This window comes from Delphinapterus leucas, chromosome 1 (genome assembly GCF_059928025.1).
Source record: "Delphinapterus leucas isolate spDelLeu-1000000601 "Yukka" chromosome 1, BTC_Dleu_Yukka2, whole genome shotgun sequence".
Classification (NCBI taxonomy): domain Eukaryota; kingdom Metazoa; phylum Chordata; class Mammalia; order Artiodactyla; family Monodontidae; genus Delphinapterus; species Delphinapterus leucas.
The window spans coordinates 181,596,139-181,612,629 of NC_143129.1; the positions used below are offsets into that span (position 1 = coordinate 181,596,139).

A 16,491-nucleotide genomic window follows, 5' to 3' on the forward strand; every position below is an offset into this window, starting at 1 on the left:
CACCCCAGGTTCACCGTTAGCCAACGCTGAGTGAGGGGCCCTTGAAGTGGCTGGGGAGGACAGGTGGACCCACCCTGGGAAGAGTGAGGGGTCTGGGGGAGGGAAGCGGTTCCTCCCCAGCTCGCCTGGTCACCAGCCTCCTGTTATCCTGCTGCTCCTTCATCCCCCAACTGGCGTGTAGTGGTCCCCTGGCAGGTGCGGGCCTCTACTGCCCTGGGCTCTGCCCCACCAGCCTCAGCCCCAGCCTTTCCATAATGAGGGCCGGGGAGGCCGGTGCTCAGGCAAGGCCTGCACTCCTGAGGCAGCCAGGTGGGAGAAGGAGGGGCCCTTTGAGAGGCCTGTCAGTCAAGCATTGTTCTGCCTCCGGGGACCCCTCAAACCCTATTTCCAGGCCTCAGGCAGATGCCAGGCTGCATTTACCAGACTCCACCCTCCTCTCCCTGTGGCTGAAAAAGGCTGAGTCTGTGTTGGATGCTGCCCTGACCCAGCCCCGCCCTTCTGTCCTGTGGGGACATCACATCGATAACCTGGGAGAAACCCACAGAACACCATCAACAGGGGACCTTTGGGACACTGGCCCGGTGAACAGAATCCCTCCACCTTGAGAGTAGAGAGGAGCAAGGTGGGACACCCAGAAAGTGCAGGCAGGGGCTTCCCTGGTGGCGCAGTGGTTGAGAGTCGGCCTGCCGGTGCAGGGGACACGGGTTCGTGCCCCGGTCTGGGAGGATCCCACATGCCGCAGAGCGGCTGGGCCCATGAGCCATGGCCGCTGAGCCTGTGCGTCTGGAGCCTGTGCTCCGCAACGGGAGAGGCCACAACGGTAAGAGGCCCGCGCACCGCAAAAACAAACAAACGAACAAAAAAAACAGATCTGTTGTGGCTACACAACACTATGAATGTACTAATGCCACTGAATTATAAAATGGTTAATTTTATATTATGTGAATTTCATCTCAATTTTAAAAAACATAGAGGGGACTTCCCTGGTGGCGCAGTGGTTGAGAGTCTGCCTGCCAATGCAGGGGACACAGGTTCGTGCCCTGGTCCGGGAAGATCCCACATGCCGCGCAGCGGCTGGGCCCGTGAGCCATGGCCGCTGAGCCTGCGTGTCCGGAGCCTGTGCTCTGCAACGGGAGAGGCCACAACAGCGAGAGGCCCGCTTACCACCAAAAAAAAAAAAAAAAAGTGCAGGCAAGGGACCAGATGAGGCTTGGCAGAGGGGTGAGGGGTGGGCAGCCCCACGGCGTGTATGGGCAGCGTGCTGTCCCTGTGGACACACATGAGGCCGATCAGTGACCCCGAGCCAGCCTCTGAGCTCGGTGACCAGCCTCGGCACTAGTCCCAGAGGACAGCTCCTCCCCTGCAGAGCCAGGAGCTGAAGTCCAGCCCCATCCCAACCCTACACCCCCATGCATCACGACCCCACCCATACTTGCCATCTCTCCCAATGAAGTCCTCTTACCAAGCCCTTGCCAGTGGCCATGGGTCTGTTCATCATACCCAGGAACCCCAACTTCAGTGCCATCTTTGTTCCCTCCCACCCTTTGCACCCCACAAATCATGTACGCAGCCAGCCTGGGGCAGGGAGCGGGGATTTCAGCGTGCAGGCTGAAGCACCTGAGAGGCCATCCCTCTCCTGGATGGATATCAGCCCCGTCCAGCCCCTGGACCCAGCCCACACTGCTGCCAAAGTACTCTGATCCTGACCCTCTCCTGCCCAGAACTGTCCATGGCTCCCTATCCATTTCCCATTTAACCACAGACTCCTCACTGTGGCACTCAAGATCTTGTATAATGTGGCCCCCACCTAACTTTGCAGCCCTGACTTCTATTTCCTCCCCGTCACAGCCAATAGAGACGATGCCCTGGGCCTCGAGCACCTCCCATCTTTCCTGTCTCTCTCTTCTCGCTGAGGCTGTTCCCTCTGCCCGGAACAGCCTCTCCTCTTCACCCTCATCTCTGTCTCTGTGGAACTCCTGCCCATCTTCTGGGACTCATCCCAAATGTCCCTTCTGGCAGCAAACTCCCCCCTCGGGGCTCCCACACAGCTCTGCCTGGCTCATTTCCTGCTGGGGCAATCAGCCTTTTTTAAAGTCCCCGACTAGGAACCTCCCTGGTGGTCCAGAGGTTAAGGCTCCACGCTCCCAATGCAGCGGGCTCGGGTTCGATCCCTGGTCGGGGAACTAGATCTCACGTGCCACAGATAAAAGATCCCGCACGCCGCAACTAAAGATCCCGCACACCACAACTAAAGATCCCGCACACCGCAACTAAGACCCGGCGCAGCCAGATAAGTAAATAAATATTAGAATAAATAAATAAAGTCCCTGAGAAGATCTGGGGAAGATCCCTTTCCCCTCTGTCCCTGTCAGATTTACAAGACCCTGCAAATAACAGGCACTGACAACTACGGATCGGGATGGAATCAAACTGACACCTGAGCAGAAGATCATAAAGAATTCCCAGGGAGGGTGTGCGTGTGCATGTTTGTGTGTGCGGCAGAGAGAGAGAGAAGGAGACAGCTAAGTGAGGGTTGGGAATGCTGACACCTCTTTGCCCTGAAGACCGCATGGAACCCTGTCCCCAAGCCCACAGCATTTGTACTTGAATCTTGGCACATTCCAGCAGCCAAGATGCCAGCCTGGCAAAGAGCCACTTGGGGAACACAGGCTGCTAGAGAAGCCGCACCAAGGATCCACAGCGATGCGGGCTCCAATCCACTCTGCCGGTCTGGAAGCCAGCTGGAGGCTGCCTCCCAGAGCACCAAGCAGCCGGGAGAAAAGGGGCAGCAGGTGCCCCACCCCCATCAGCCTGGGATGGTTCTGCCCAAGGTTTGCGCATAAAGCCTGCTCTTTGGGGCCTGGGTAGCTTTCCCTCAGGATTGGGGACGCTCAACAGCTTTCAGTCGCCCGGGACAAGAGAACCACCCAGAACCCCGAGACAGCCGTCTCACAACAGAGATCTACTAGTGACTCCTTAAAAACTAAACTGAACAAGAGCAATCGTCATCATAGGAGCTGCCACTCCCTGAGCAGTTGTAAAGCCCAGGCTCTTACAAGCTTACTTCATCCGTTTCTTATTGAATCCTCTCAATTGCCCTGCACAGGGCAGGTTGTTCTCCATTATTTTTAAAATGAGGAAACCCAGGCTCTGGGAGGGTAACCCACAAACACAAGGTGACAGCACTGGTGAGTGACAAAGCCCCACCTCAAGGCCTGGGCTCTCTCTGCACCCCATCGCCCGTCCACTGAGCTTCACCGGGGGTCGCCTACCTCCCCCACGTAACCTCCTGCCATTGCTGTGAGTGCAGTCAGGGCCCCGGAGCGGGGACCAGGCAGCTGGGAAGATGAAACTGACAAAGGAGGGGAAAGGGGCTTGTCTCGCGCCCTTATCCTGTCCCCATACTGTGCAGATTTGAACTGCCAGCATGGTCTCCATCCAGAAGCCTGCAGGGAGGCAGTGTTAATGCAAATGAGGGCAGCTGATGGAGCCCGGAGCTCGCTTTGATTCCTGAGCCTCCTCCCCCGTCCCCACAACAGCCTCGCACTTGGGGGCCGGGCGACTAGGGGAGCTCCTGCCCACCTGCCTGGCAGACAACAGTGAGGCCTGAATTCCTCCTTTACTGATCAGCTCACCCGATGCCTGATGGGTTGGACGGGAGAAGGGGGCGGGTAGGGGGGTGGGAGGTGGGAGCAGTGCTGGCTGAAGGGGGTCCGATGGGAATCCTGGGCCAGGAATATCAGTGATGCTCTGATGGAGCCTAGGGATTATGACGCTCAGTCCAGGCTGTGAGCCAGACAACCACCCCCCAGGAGAACTTGGCCGTCAACCCCCCTCCCTGACCCTGCGTCTCCTTCTCGTGTGTGAAAGTGACGCATTTGAGCCACCATATTTGGTAGAGATGTTTCAGGGGTTCTCTAAGCCTTTGATTCTAACCTCACTTTTAAAAAATATTTGTTAAGCTATTTTGAAAACTGTAGGTGAAAACAACAGACACTCTCAAATGCGTCCTCTACACACTTTTAACTCGGGCACAGCCCCACAATAACCTGGCCTTCTCCCGGGTCACTGCAGAGTGTTCCAGGGATGCGAGGTGAGCAGTTTAAAAGAACTGTTGCCATTTGCAGCTACTTATTGACATGTTCCAGGATTTTCTGGACACCAACCACCAAAGCCTGTTAGAGGCTCGGTCTCATATCGACAAATGCAACTGACATCCACAGCCTGCTTTTATACCATTGAAGACAGCTTCTTCTTTCTCTTTGACTTACTGTAAAATGGGCAATATTGTACATTGGGGGCATAACAGTGGTCACACAGCATCTCCATGGAGGAGAAGCTGAAGAGAGTCTGACGGCATGTAGGGCTTGAAACTGTATCTGCACGAAACGGAGAACGTTTTGGTTTGGGGAAGAGATTATTGGTGGTGTTGGTGAGGTGCTACACCGCTCGTAAAATGCTGCCTTTATTGATTTTATATGTTGGGATTGTGGATAAGATTTCATGGGAGATGATTCGTACTGCGCAAAAAATAATGGGGGGGGCGCACTAGGGGAAGACCACTGGATCACTGGGTTAGATTAGATGGTCTCGAGGGCTTGGTCTGCCAAGGGAGCCTAGGAATTTATGATCCACAGTGACAAGACTCCTCCATCTGTCTGTCTATCCAACTGACAGCCCCCTGTGGGGAGGGATGACACATCATATCCTCCAGGTTCTGGAGTGATCCCCCAGGGACCAGGGACAGGTATTGTGAAGTAGCATGAATTCAGAGGACATATTTGTGAATGTTCAAAGACAAAACGTGGGAATTCCCTGGCGGTCCAGTGGTTAGGACTCTGCGCCTTCACTGCCGAGGGCACAGGTTCAATCCCTTGTCGGGGAACTAAGATCCCGCAAGCAGCTCGGCCAAAAAAAAAAAAAAAAGACAAAACACAGCCAGGCGTGATGATAACAAGCCCATTCCTGGGCCATCCCTCCCTCTCACTCGCTTTTGGAGGAGCTCTGCCTTGCTTTGGTCACCTCTCTAACCGTGACTGACCCCCAGCACCCAGATGAAACCCTAACCCACCGAGCCGCTGGGATGGGCATCCTGAGACCAGTACAGGGGTCTCTGGGATGACTGGGACACTTCTATCTTTCAAGGGCTCTTCAGAAAGGGGTGCACAGTGCTGGGGGTCAGGGATCTGAACAGGAAGGGGCCCTGATTCCTGCCACTCCCCTGGCCACAGCTCAGGTCTTGAAAGGACCCTCCACATGGAAACATCCTAACCCTCTTTAGCTCATAAGAAACTGGAAGGTAGCTGCCTTCTGCTAAACCTGGACCAGAAGTGACCTCTACCCCTGAGAGGCCAAGAAACATCTCCAAGGGGATCTTGCTCCCTTAAGAGAACCCAGCCTTCCTCTGGGGCAATCTGGGAGCCAGTATTCTTAGCCACAGGTGATGAGCTCTCCCGGCTCATGGGGGAAGTGGGTCTGGAGTTTTGTGGCCTGCTGGGCATCTCTGGGGACCCTGACACTAAGGGCTGAATTCTGTCCTTCACAGTAGCTGCCTCAGGCCAGACTGGACTCTGTGTAGGTGCCCCCTTATCACAGAACTCTTGCCACATTCCCTGCCATGTTTCCAGTAACACAAACATCCTTCGGTGCTGCTGTCTGCCCAGGCCCCAGCTTATCGCCCAAACATCCTCCACTTTGTGGTCAGAAGAACAAATCGGACACTAGCTTTCCTGCTTAAAACTCTTCAGTGGACATTTCTGCAACTCATACAGCAGACAAGAGATTAACTCCTTAATATATAAAGAACTCTCACTCCACTCTCATCCCTGGGAGCCCTGGGGGCAGTGTTTGTATGCCCAGAACCCCAGGTCAGTAGTGCTTAGGACAGATTTTGTGAGATGCAGGAATTCTCTCTGATTTTGTTTCCATACTGCCGTGAAGATTTTAGGAATGCTCTAACTTGGAATTATCTGCCTGACTCTTCCCTCTGGCACCTCCTCATGACTTGACTGGACACTTCCTGGAATGGCTGGAATCAGACAATGGAGGTGGCCATCCCCAGGTACCCTCTTCTGCTCTTAGAACAGTGGACAGTGGGGCCACCTGGTAGTCAGCTCCACAAACCTGGAACTCCAGTTGGGGTCTTAGAGCACCTAAGACAGCAGGTTCCCGTCTTCTTTAGGGGGAGTGGATTCCCCCAGGGCTGGAAAATGAGTAGTTGTAATTGTTCAATCAGAATAGTTATGTCCCATAATTCAAAAAGAGTCATGTACCCCAATGTTCATTGCAGCTCTATTTACAATAGCCAGGGCATGGAAGCAAGCTAAGTGTCCATCGACAGATGGATGGATAAAGAAGATGTGGCACATATATACAATGGAATATTACTCAGCCATAAAAAGAAACGAAATTGAGTTATTTGTAGTGAGGTGGATGGACCTAGAGACTGTCATACAGAATGAAGTAAGTCAGAAAGAGAAAAACAAATGCCGTATGCTAACGCATATATATGGAATCTAAAAAAAAAAAAAAAAGGTTCTGAAGAACCTAGGGGCAGGATAGGAATAAAGACACAGATGTAGAGAATGGACTTGAGGACATGGGGATGGGGAAGGGTAAGCTGGGACGAAGTGAGAGAGTGGCACGGACATATATATACTACCAAATGTAAAATAGATAGCTGGTGGGAAGCAGCCGCCTATCACAGGGAGATCAGCTCGGTGCTTTGTGACCACCTAGAGGGGTGGGATAGGGAGGGTGGGAGGGAGACGCAAGAGGGAGGAGATGTGGGGATGTATGTACATGTATAGTTGATTCACTTTGTTATACAGCAGAAACTAACACACCATTGTAAAGCAATTATATTCCAATAAAGATGTTAAAAAAAACAAAAAACAAAAATAGTTATGTCCTCAATGACAGTGGGGGAGAGGAGGGGGATCCTAAATTCTTGGGCTGGGCTCTTCCCAAGTCAATTTGGGGCTAGATTCTGTCTCCCTAGCCCCTCCCACGATCCTCCCACCATCACACCTCATCGTGAGTCATAATTTCCCTGTCTGTGAAATGGGATTATTAGCCTGTCATGAGATTTCACTATTTAGGAAATGAGGACTTCTGTGTGATTGGGGAAGGGGAGGTTTCCAGGTATGGAAGGAATTCAGGCAGTGTAGATGGGATGGAAGGCAGCAAAGATGAGCTTCCTGGAAGGGGGGAGGGGAGATAAGAGTTGAAACATCTGCCCTGGGGGGTACTCATCGGTGGACTGGCCTTGACAGTCCTGAGCTAGTCCCTACCCATCTCCCCTGCCGCCCTGAGGCTCTGTGCCCCCAAAGTGCCACCTGTCCAATAGGAAGGGGCCTCTCAGCCCCCCCTAGGCCTCAGAACAGCCAGAGCCCCACCTACCCCTACACGTGCCTTTGTGCCAACCTGGCCTCACACAGAGAACTCTGCCTCTTGACCCGTAGAGCCCCAGGGTGGAGACTGCCAGGGACAGTGAACCAGATAGTCACCACTTGCTGAGCTCCTCTGGGTGCAGGACCTGGATGCCATGCAAGGGAAACTGCTCTAGTCTGAAGACCTTGTCCCTGCTTCTGAAAATTGCCAGTCTGATTGGGGACAATAGCCCTGGCCCTGGGGAGCTCCCACTGTAACAGGGAAGATCTAGGTCTTGCCTTGGAGGACTCTTAGACTGATGAGACACGGCTCCTGTCCTCAGGGAGCTCTCAGTCTGAGCAAGAAAAGCAGCCCCTGCCCCAGGAAGCCTCCAGCGTAACAGGGGGATTTCCCAGTCTGATAGGGGAGACACAGCTCTGGCCTTGGACGTTCCCAGAACATGGGGAAAACATACACTTCGCTGCAGGGAGCTTCTATTCTGTGAGCAAAGACACAGTCCTTGCCCTCCAGGTGTCCCCACTCTGACCTGGCAGGGAGGCCACAGACCTAATGAAAGACTGAGGCACAGATGTAATTATTATTGATTCAAACACAAAAATGTCAGCCCAAATCCATTACGCTGAGCCATGGGAGAGCCCCCCCTGACCAGAGCGGAAAGAGCTGTGTGACCTTGGGCAAGTCATTTGACCTCTCTGAGCCTCGGTTTCCTCTCCTGTAAAATGCTGGAGGTTGCGAGAATGAGGGGAGGCAAAGGTATACAGAGTGAGTGGTACCCAGTAAGGGTGCAATAAACAGTAGCTGTTGTTATTATGAGGAGGGGAAAGAGCGGGAGTGGGGCTTGGGGGTGGGTTCCTGGAAGTGTTTGTGCATCTGTGCCTGCGTGTGCATGGGGGCAGGCACAGGTGGCCACGTCCTCAGTCCTCGGTGGGGTGATGGATGGCTTCGGTGGGGCAGGTCAACACAGGCCCGGGCCAGCCTGGAGGGGACCATTGTCTTGGCAAATGAGGTTTGGCTTTCCGCAGGGGCAGCACCATCTGCTTTTATTATTTCCAACAGCAGCCTTGGGAACTCCCACCCCCCTGAGGCCTCACACCTCGGGAAAACTGATGTAGGCCTGTTGTTTTGGGGGGAGGGAGCGGAGTCCTGCCTCCTGCTACATTACAGGTACTCGCCACCCCTCCTCCTCTCCTAAGCCATCCTCCTGGCCCCCTATTCCCCAAATTTCATTATCTTGGCTCCCAGACAATTTGGTTGCACCCATCACTTAATCGAGTGACAAAATGCCCACTGTCAGTTCTGGCAGAGCTCAGTGTGGAGTAGAAAGACACCTGGAGTCAGACAAGCCTGGGTGTGAATCCTGGCTCCAGCATTTAATAGCTGTATGACCCTGGGCAAGTCAATTAACCTCTCCGGGCTTCAATCCCACACCTGAAAAATGAATGTTTGCTTGGGTGTCATTTCTAGGGTACCAGCTACTCTAGGCTTAGAGCTTTCTATGTATTACCTAGTTTATAATTCAGCCCATTGAAGTGGACAGTACTTTTCAGGTAATAACAATAGTAACAATGGTTCAACATGGGGACAAAGATTTGAAGGATTTGCTCAAGGTTACACAGTAGAGTGAGTGGTAGAGCTGGGATTTGAACCTGTGGCCACCTGACTCCAAAGGCAGACTCTTTGACCACGCCTCATGCTAACTCGGTAACTAATACTAGTGCTGACGCTGTGACTTTCAGGGATGACACGTGGTGGGGGCCTTAACCCGGAGCCTGGCACAGAGGGGGCCCCTAAAAACTTGAGGTCTGCAATTACTTTATCCCAACTGCTCTGGATTCTAGCACCGGTACCCCTACACTCACTCAGGGATGTGTCCCAGATGGTCAATGCCAGGCCATGGTGTTGCGGTGTGCGAGGCTGCCAAAGCTGGGAACTGGTATGAGCGGGGCAGGGCCTCTAGTGGCAGGGTCCTTCCTGGGGAGGCCTGTGTTCCATTGGCTATGGTGGCCCACGTGAGAGGAAGGGCTGGGGTAGGACAAGCAGAGGGCCTGGAACAGCAAGAGAGGCGGATGGCACCTGAATGGGCCAGTGGAGAGATGTTAGTATGACATCTCCCCATCCCGGGAACATGCCCAGCTCGTGCTCTTCCCAGGCTGTGGAGTCAGGGAGGCCAGGATGCAAACCCCAGCTCTGCCACGTTTCTGGCTGAGGCAAGTGAAGGTCCAGGTCACGTAGCTGCTAAGCTAGTCTGCTGAACTTGGGCAGTCAGTTCCCTGTCTAGCCGATTTCCTCTGCTCGCATCAGGCACAGAAATCATCCTCATCTTCTGGAGGCGTGCAGAGCCCCCAGTACCACAGCGACTTTCCAGGAGGCTTGCTCCCCGCTCCACAACCTCACCAGTCTGCCCTAGGGCCAACTCTGCCCCTGGCCTGGCCAGCAGGACCCAGTGGAACCCACGGATAACCTGTGGCTTGCAATTGTCAGTTCATTCCTATCTCCTTGGCCAAGGATTCCATATATTAGAACAAATATGGACAGAGCACGTGCTGTGCTGCTGTGTGCCTGCTGTGTCTCAGGCACTGGAAACCCAAGTGGAACAGGACCCAGCCCCGCCCAGGGAAGTGCAGACCACGGGAGAGACAGGGAGGCAAGGGGGGGCCATCTGACCTTGGCCTGCAAGGGGACACATTTTAGTTAGAGGGGAGAGCCCTAGCAAAAGCTCGGAGGCAGTCAGGGCGTGGAGATGATCGGCCCTCCGTCATGGCTGAAACCCAAGATGCCGACAGGGGGTGTGATGGGAGGCAGGCAGCATAGTTAATTTAGTGGAAACAGGGAGCTATGGAGGGATTTAGGGATGCGAAGCAGGGTGAATTGAACGGTGGGAAGGGAGGCAGAGAAAGTGGCAGAAAGGATTGTGAGCAGGAGTCTGCATGGGGTGTGTGTGTGTGTCTGTGTGTGTGTGTGTGTCTGTGGGTGTTTCCAGTCCCATTCTTGCCTCTCTAAAGAGAAAGGCACTAGTTGCTAGCTCTGGCTGTGGCTGAAAAAAAAGCTCAGCTAGGGGAACCTGGAACTTTCCAGCCGGGAGAAGATGTCCCTCTTCCGAAGTTGCCCTCATTATGGCCCTAAGCCCACATCACTGCCCGACTCCTGGGGTGGTGTGTCACCTGTCGCGATGACATAGACGACGGTCAGAGGGTTTGGGTGATTACACAACAGGTGCAGGGTCCAAAAGACAATCCCCCCCAGAGGAAAGGAAATGGCTCGTGAGCGAGAGCCATTAAAAAAGAAATGGGTGCAAGACAGAGATTCAGAATTGGGAATGAGTCACATGGATGCCTCATGATCAATGACCAGCTGTTGGCAACATCGACACAGCCACATTGATCTCATTTTGAAAGCAGACACTCTTTTCTTTCTGATTTTTAAGCTCCGATTTTAGGACAAGCAGAGAGGAGGAGGGAGAGAAAGAAAGAAGAGTGCCAGTAACAGTGTGTAGGGGGAGGTGACCATGATACGGGAGGGGCCACAGTCAGGTTTCTCTGCAGTGTCTCTAAGCCTGAATTTTTGATCCATTTCCCCCTTTCTGTGGACCCCCTATCCCCACCCCACCCAGGGACTGGGACTGTAGAATCCCCCGTGGCCACCGAGTGTGTGCCTCGCTGGCATCCGATATGTTTTTTTCACTGCTTTCACATATATCCCTGTAGGTAGGTGCTATTATCCCCGTTTTATGAAGGGGGCACTGAGGCTCAGAGAAGTGCATCCCTTTGTCCAAGGTCACTCCCTCAGCCTCCGTCTGCCTGACCCCAGAGGGGTGGTACTGAACCAGTACTGGGACACTTCTTGCATGCCACCAGGCTGGGAGGTGGGCAGCATGGAAGACGGCTCCATGCAAGAGAGACCAGACAGAGGCGAGGGCAGAGGGAGCACGCAGTGTAGTAAGGCAAGACTTGGCGGGAAACCCAAGAAGTCTCACCACTCAAACCTCGGCTCCCGAAGGAGCCTGAGACCCCGGCGCGCGGTTGGAGAAAAGCCAGCAGTGGAGAGGGAGGGAGCCTGAGCCGGGGCCAGAAGAGCGAGGCCAGCGCTGTCGGGGTTGCTAGCGCGAGGAACTGGGCAGTGCTGGCGGGGGGCGCAGCCGGAACCTCCCTCTACCTGCAACACACCCCAGCCCCGTAGGCAGCCTCGAAAGAAGCAGAGGGCACTCCTGCCAGCTCTGTCCGGAGCTTAGGGAATCTTCCAATCTTCTTCAAACGATGTCAGATTGGGGTCCCCAGCCTGAGAGACCACCGGGAGACTCAGAGACAGAGAGACAAAGAGAGACCGGGTCCCAGAGGGAGAAGGCTAGTGCCGAGGAGGAGAGTGGGCGAGAGCCGCGTCCGAAAGAGGGCGGCAAGGGCGCACGCTAGGCAGTGTCAGAACGTGGAAAAGTGAGTGTCCGGCAGAAGGCGGGCGGATGAGGGGCCCAGGAGCAGAGCCAGGAGCCGAGGGGAGACGCGGCGAGGAGCGGAGCGGCGGACCCACTGACCGACGGGTCCGAGGGCCGGGAGGGCAGGGAGGAAAGCAGCATCCTCACCTCCAGCCTCAGTCCCCGGCGCGCCCCGCCCCTGAGCGCTCCAGGTAGCCCACCTTTGTCCCGGCGCGCAGCCAGGTGAGGCGGGAGGGCGGAGCCAGGGGCGGGCCAAGGCCAAGCCTTACCTGTCCAACCGGCGGGGCAGGGGCCGAGGGGCGCGGGGCCGTGCGCCTGCGGGAGCCGAGCGCAGCGGAAGGCCGAGCCGCGAAGCCGGGACCGCGCGGAGAGGTGCGCGGGCGGCAGGAGGATGTGCCGAGGCTGAGCTGGGCTGGAGGGAAGGGGGAGGGGCGGGCGTGAGGGAAGGGGGCGGGAGCACGCGGAGGGGACGGGGGAGGGGCGGCGGCGAGCGGGCTCCACTGCCCCCAGCCGAGGGGCAGCCCCGGGCCGGGCCGGGCCGGGCCCCGCGCGCTCCCAGCCAGCGCGCCCTCGCCAGCTGCGCTCGGCGTTCCGGGACCCCTCCCCAGAGGCCTAGCCGCCGCCGCCGCGAAGGCGCGGGGCAGACAAAGAAGGTAGACAAAGGCGGGCGCAGCCGGGCGGCCGTGCAGGCACCGGGAGAGGCGGGCCCACTCCTCCCGGTGCGGAAGAGCCGCCTCGGCGCGGCCCGGGGCGCGTGGGACGGGCGGGGCGCGGGCAGCGGTGGCGCATCTGGAGCGGCCCAGCAGGGAGCGGGCGACAAAGGGCCGCGGCAGGGGGTCCCTGGCGGACCCCAACAATGGATCGGAGCTGAGCGCTCAGCTGCGGCAGCGTCTGTGCAGCGCAGAGGCCGGCGGTTCCCCAAAAGGATTATTCCGCCTAGGCTGTCAAATGGGACGGAAGAAATGCCCTGTGCGAGGGAGGAGGAACGGGGCACCGCGGGGCCTCAGTAGCCTCCGAAAGTGCGCAGAGTTGGGGGCGAGGTTCAGGGAGGGGTCGCTCTTCGACGTGGGGGTCCAGGGGGGTCTTCAAAGCGCTACCAGGTGAGACTGGGGAGCACTGACGGCTGCGCTAGTGTCCGCTCCCCACTCACACACCCTGGGAGGGAAGGGAAAAAGACAATACCCCTACCCAACACACACACACACACACACACACACACACACACACACACATACACGCGCGCGCGCGCGCGCGCGCGGTCCGCCTCTCGCCACGCCCCGTCCAAAGTAGGTCCCCAACCCGGCCCAGGCAGGACAAAGCCAGCGCTAGGGGTGGCTCATCCATCACAGAGCAGGGTGCCGCGTCCTGCCGACCCTGGGAGTCCCGGAATGCTGTGTTATGGGTCCCGCGGCCCCCATAACTCACCGCGGGGTCAGGGGGGCCGCAGGCGCTGCAAAGATCAGAGAGCGGTGGGGCGGGCCCGCGTTCGCGGGAAGCAGCAGTCTTGCCTGGCGCCCAGAGCTGGCCCAGCGGCTTCCATTTCGACTGTTTTCTTCTTTCTCCAGCGTGACAAATTATGGCTCAGAGTTTTAAGAGCTCCGCTCTGTAGTCGGGTTAGATGCCTGGGCCCCTCTTCTGCTGTCATTCATTCCCCGTAGGCTTGGGCAAGGGGCCTAACCTCTCTGAGCTCACCGTTATCCGTAACTCTCAGGGCTCAAGGATTAAGTGCAGTGGCCTGTGTAAGGAGATAATGTTCCTAAGGTCCTGACCCCACAGGATATGCTCTAGAATAGTTATCTGCTATTGTTATCGTGATATTATCAGCCTGATGGGCAGGCACGAGGATGGATTGGGTTGTGAGCAGAGCAGAGACATGATCTGACTTAGGTTTTAACAAATTCACTCTGATTCCCAAAGTTGAGAATAGACTGCATTTGGCAAGGACAAAAGCAGGGAGAACAGCTAGGAACAGTGGCAGAGAAGAGGTGATGGTGGCTTGGGCCTGGGAGGGGGACAGTGGGTATGATTCTCTCTGTCAAGGATGAAGCTGTGGCCCAGCATTTACTGAACCGGAAGCAAGTTATTGGATCCTCTGGTTCAAATGCTGTTGCAATGGCTATTCGCCAGTGGGGCGATCTTTTGCCATGCTTGGACTCTCTGTTCTCTGGGTCCTCCCAGAGCAATGCTGCAGGAAAAGGTGGATGTTAGGAGAGAGGTCTGGACTCCTATCCCATCTAGGTTATGGTGACTTTGGGTCTGTTTCCCCATGTTTGAATGGCCAAAGTGGAAACAACTCACATATCCATCACGTGAGGAGTGGATAAACAAAATGTGGTATATTCATACAGCAGAATATTATTTGGCCACAAAAAGAATGAAGTACCAGTACATGCCGCAGTTTGGTGAACCCTGAAAACATGAATGCTACGTGAAACAAACCAGACGTAAAAGGCCACATGATTTACATGAAATGTTCAGAATAAGCAAGTCCATAGAGACAGAAAGTAGACTAGTGGTTGGTTGCCAGGGGCTGGCAGAAGGCGAGATTGGGGAAGTGGCTGCCAGTGTATGCGGGGGGTTTTCTTTCTGGGATGATGGTAATGTTCTGGAATTAGATAGTGGTGATTGACGCACAACTTTGCAACTATATTAAAAACCACTGAATTGCCTGCTTTAAAAGGATGAACTTTATGGTTTGTGAATTATATCTCAATAAAGCAGTTATTTTTAAAAAGTGGCAGTTGAGTTGGATCAAGTGTTCTTACCCTGTGGTTGAGGATGACTTCAGAGGTCCCGGCAACCCCTAAAATTGTGGAAAACATTTAGTGTCTCTGTGCATTTCTGTGGATAAAAGTTCAAAGTTTAAGAAAAGATGACCTGTCAGGTCCCCCTGACCAACAAGGTGTCAATGACACTGCGGAATCAGCAGAACTTCAGGGACGGAATGGCATGCGGGCTTTGCCCCGGTTGAACTATTGGAAGCCGCCCAGTGTTACTGGCCTAAGGTCAGGGCTCTGACCTGGGTCTGAGGTCAGCAGTGGACCCCAGGATCTGGGGCAGCTGGGCAGGTTGGGCCTCACACCAGAAGACTAGACGAGTGGGGAGAAGAGCTGTCTTCAGCCGCAGCCACTTGTCTTTAGGCATCTCGGGCCATGAGGATGCATGCCCACCTTAAGGGCATCTTGGGGGCTGCCTGCTGCCTTGGGAAATGGAACTGGCAAGAGGGGCACAGCTCCGGATGTTTTGGATGGGGATTTGAAAGGCATGATGGCTGGTTCAGAGTGTTTGCTCTAGGGGCTTAGATAGTGTGTGTCGATCTTTTTTTAGAATTTTTATTGGAGTATAGTTGATTTACAAGGTTGTGATAGCTTTCAGGTGTACAGCAAGGTGAATCAGTTATACATACACATATATCCACTCTTTTTTTAGAAAAACGTGGAACGCTTCACAAATTTGCGTGTCGTCCTTGCACAGGGGCCACACTAACCTCTGTATCGTTCCAATTTTTGTATATGTGTTGCCGAAGCTAGCAAGGTGTGTGTCAATCTTAACATCATTGTCATAACAGCCAGTAATTAGGCATTTATGTGCCAGGCATTGTGCACTTTATAGTTTTACAAACATTATCTCACTTACTTCTTACTCAACTCTGTGGAATTGGTGCTGCCATGATCCCATTCTACAGGTGAGGAAATTGAGACTCAGAGAGGGAAGGCCTCACAGCTGGTTAAGGGGCAGTGGTGGGGAGAGAAGCAGCAGCCCAGTGGGTGTGAGGGGCACCGTAGTGAGTAATCCGCAGCTCTTGCTTCATTTGTGAAAGCAGCTTTTCTCTGCACACCACCACCTAGAGCCCAAGCACTGAAATCAGAGGTCTTTGCCCCTCATCCAGACTAAATTAGGATTCACGTCAGGCAAGTGGCAGTGAGACACTGCCCACCATCATTTCACGTCTTCATTCTTTCATTTGCTCATTGGACACACATTCATTCAGAGCCTGGATTTGGCCAGGCACTGGTGAGGTGCTGGACTAAGAGAATGAATGAGGCTGGGCCTCTGCTCAGGGGGCATCCCAGCTGGCTGGGTTCCTGAATATCGTGGTATCAGTGGGATTGTCACCGGGCTATACGTGCTGACTCTGTGGCTCCTCCCACCTCCCTGTGTTTGGTGTCCTGGGAACCTTAGGCAGGGATGGGATGGATAATATGTCCTGTGATCAGGATGGTGAGAATGGGAGGGACTCTGGAAGCATCTTAGGGGTCTGGACACTTCATTGCTTGTTATTATACCCCATTCACTCACTGTGTGCTGTTCAGTGAACCCCAGGAATCTTCCTTCACCCGTGCAGTCTTTGCAAAACTTTCTTGCATCTCACCTTCTCTTAGTTTCAATTTAAATGTCTCTAGGGAGTGATTTGCTCTCTGTTCCCATTGCAGACCCTCAGGAACCTGCTTCAGTTGGCAAATAAGCTCTCTCCCCTCCTAAACATCCATCCTTCCCTCCCAGATGCCCTCCTACACATTGTTGTTATGGTGAAAGATATGCAAATACCTTTGAAAAACAGTCTCCCAGCAAGTGGGTATTCAAAAATGTAATAAATTAACCCCATGATGTAATCTGGGGTTGTAATCTGTAATCTGTAATCCGTGACCATCCATCATTCTGATGCGATTAAG

The 16,491-nt window shown here is 54.5% G+C and overlaps 1 non-coding gene across 1 annotated transcript; it reads right to left on the bottom strand.

Moving 5' to 3' along the window:
* Nucleotides 1-15,247: 15,247 nt before the first annotated feature.
* Nucleotides 15,248-15,351, bottom strand: LOC115803890 (U6 spliceosomal RNA). Its single transcript, XR_004024691.2, has one exon. It is a non-coding gene; the product is annotated as a U6 spliceosomal RNA (small nuclear RNA).
* Between the last annotated feature and the right edge of the window lie 1,140 nt (nucleotides 15,352-16,491).